Here is a 2,803-nt window from a genome sequence, read left to right on the forward strand (position 1 = left end):
TGGTTCCCTTGTAAATGCGCTAATTAGTTGTAATAATACCTCATTTCCAACTCTTGTATTTGGAATGCCATTGCCCCCCGCCCCACCTTTTCATAAAGCAAATTTCATTCGTCAAATTGTTGTTTGATTGTCAAGACTTGGTTTTGAGGTTAGAATTAGTGGATGCATTCTGTCAGGAAATTCCTCACAAATATTTATGTAGACTCATTTTATCTCCATATCTCTACAACAACTCCATTAGCCTCCACATAAACAGCTGAAACTGGTGTGAAAAACTGAATACACAGAAATCTAATCCCACACACACACACACACACACACACACACACACACACACACAAACAGCTACAAGAGAGGAAAGTGATTCCAAATACAAATCTTTATCCTTGATGCTTTGGCAAGACTGTTCTTTACTTTAATGGCTGGTAATAAGCATTATTTGAACTGAATAATTCCACTGAATTGACAGACGGTGAGAAATGCAATACAATCTGAGGGAGAAAGATGCCAAATGTTGGGGTTAGTATTTTACGGCTGGCAGGTTTATTGGACTGCTAATGGGAATGTTTTTACAAAGGCTGCATGCAACAAGGAGAGTTAAGCGAAGGTTTAAACATTTAATAACTAGGCTGGATTATTTGTGTTTTGTGTTTCCCTTTCGGTTTTTGTTTTCTTCATGTAAATATCAATCCATTATTTTTTTTCTACAGTTCCAGTGGAGTCTAGTGGCATAACAGACTTAACTGGGCTAGACAGCTAAATGAAAGCATCAGCACTTTAAGCTCACACTCCCTCTCTATTGTTTTTTTTTAAAAAACATTCTGGGGAATGTAATTAATTTGTAGATGATGCAGAGAGTGAAGAGAAAAAAAGTAAATTGTTAACAAAATAACTTCTGGACTGAGCTGAACTGTGGAGGGAGATCACATTGCTGCTAAAACAGATCCCTGAACCTTTTGGTATATGTGCCTCTGTGCTCCATCACAAATTTATCATAATGTTGTGTCCCTGGAAATACTTAGTTTTAACTCAAATAATAAAATGCTTTGGCAGGACTTTTAAATATGTCCTTACAGTATCAAACTGTTTGGACTCTCATTTTGATGTTGTCTAAACAATTGTTTTTTTTTAAATTTACTACTTTAATTTTTATTTCATTGTTTGGATTACTTTCATGTTCTTATCTGTCATATTTCTGTTTCTGTGCTTGTCTCAATAGGACTACAATTCAGCACCATGGACAGTGTTCATCTTGACTCGTCCTCAGGCTAAAGTGAGGTATGTTTGAAGTGGTTGTTCACTGTTTGAAAAATGCTATACATAACTGGACAACCAGTTAGGATAAAAACATGTAGTTGAATAGAAATTTTTTTTTTTTAAATCAAGTGTGTCACAGAGTGGCACATTATTCGACACATATCAAGACAAGGAAAGTGTCACACAGACAGAGGAAGTCAAGGCACAGTAGCCTGAATGTGCCAATCTGGGGAGCTAATGTAATATAATTGTCGCTTATGTGGAGCGGTGACACATGTGGATTCTGGGAAGTAGGACTATGGTGTATCCAATAAGGCAAGATGCCATTGGTGTGTTGCCCTAAATCTATGAGTCATATTCATCATATGTGTATAATATGTGAATGTGTTTGTGTGTGTGTGTGTGCTGAGAAGCCTTAAGGCTGATGGCTTCTGTCCTGAACTTAACTGACGATAGAGACACTGTGTGTGTGTGTGTGTGTGTGTGTGTGTGTGTTTGTGTATTGGCTTCCCTTGTTCTCAGTGTTTCGTGAGAGGGAAGCTGCTGCTGGGAGGCCCAACTGTCAGTCCAGATCCAAAGTGGAGGCTGTGATTACAGGTGTACGCACACACAACAGTTAACACATAAACAAACACACACACCCGGGAATAAAGCAGTGGCATTCTCAGTGTGGCTGTGGCCAGCAGTTGCCATAGGCTACGGAAACACACACACATGCACACCAAGCTGCTTCTATGGACGTAATGATGGTACGCCGATGTTTGTTCTGATGAGTTTACTTTTCTGTTTGTGGTGATTAGTATTTGATCCCTGCCATAAACTGGAGTAGTTAATATGTGTGTGTGTCTGTGTGATATCGGTGTCGTGTAATTTGTCAGTGTGAGCGTGACACAAGATGCAAGACGTCCAATAAGTCTATCTACGTGGGTTATACATGTTTGTGTTTTTAGTGTGTGAGTGTCTACTTTATATTTTGATTTCTTTCTTAGTGTGTGTGTGGAATCTGTTCAACATTGATGCCAGGGGGAAAATGATTTAGTGTCATAACAATATAAAATCTTAACAAAAGTTCTCATTTTATTTTTGTGGTTTGTGGTCAGAATTGAGGGGGAAGTCTACTTGTCATTTTAGGTTTAGTTGATTTGCAGAAATTATTTTTTTTTAAAAAGCTAATAAAACAGAGACTATAAAACAAACTGTTCTGCTGAGCAGAAGAAGAAATCTCTGCTTATAAAACCTTCTAATCCCAACAGAAACCGTGAGACTTATCAAGATTACAAAAAAATAAAGTAGGTGAATAAAGGTACAGCTTTACAGTTTCAGAGCTAAAACTCAGTAAAAGTCCCTACAAAGCTGCAGAGTTGGTGATTATTTTCTAGGTTAATCACTACTAGGGACACTTTTCACATTATCCATAATCATTTGATGCAAATGTTATGTTAATATTAGAAAAGAATAATCAGTTCCAGGTTGTTTTGGATTAGTTTCATCAGCTAACACATTTGTTACAGTGTGTAAGTGTTAATACGTTTGATAATTGGAGTAC

General features: G+C 37.4%; 1 long non-coding RNA gene across 1 annotated transcript; it reads left to right on the plus strand.

Moving 5' to 3' along the window:
• Positions 1-403: 403 nt before the first annotated feature.
• On the plus strand, positions 404-2,237 carry LOC123958322. Its single transcript, XR_006822035.1, has 3 exons — positions 404-519; positions 1,220-1,278; positions 1,780-2,237. It is a non-coding gene; the product is annotated as an uncharacterized LOC123958322 (long non-coding RNA).
• The last annotated feature ends 566 nt before the right edge of the window (positions 2,238-2,803 follow it).

The sequence above is a fragment of the Micropterus dolomieu genome, linkage group LG19 (assembly GCF_021292245.1).
Source record: "Micropterus dolomieu isolate WLL.071019.BEF.003 ecotype Adirondacks linkage group LG19, ASM2129224v1, whole genome shotgun sequence".
Taxonomy (NCBI): Eukaryota; Metazoa; Chordata; class Actinopteri; order Centrarchiformes; family Centrarchidae; genus Micropterus; species Micropterus dolomieu.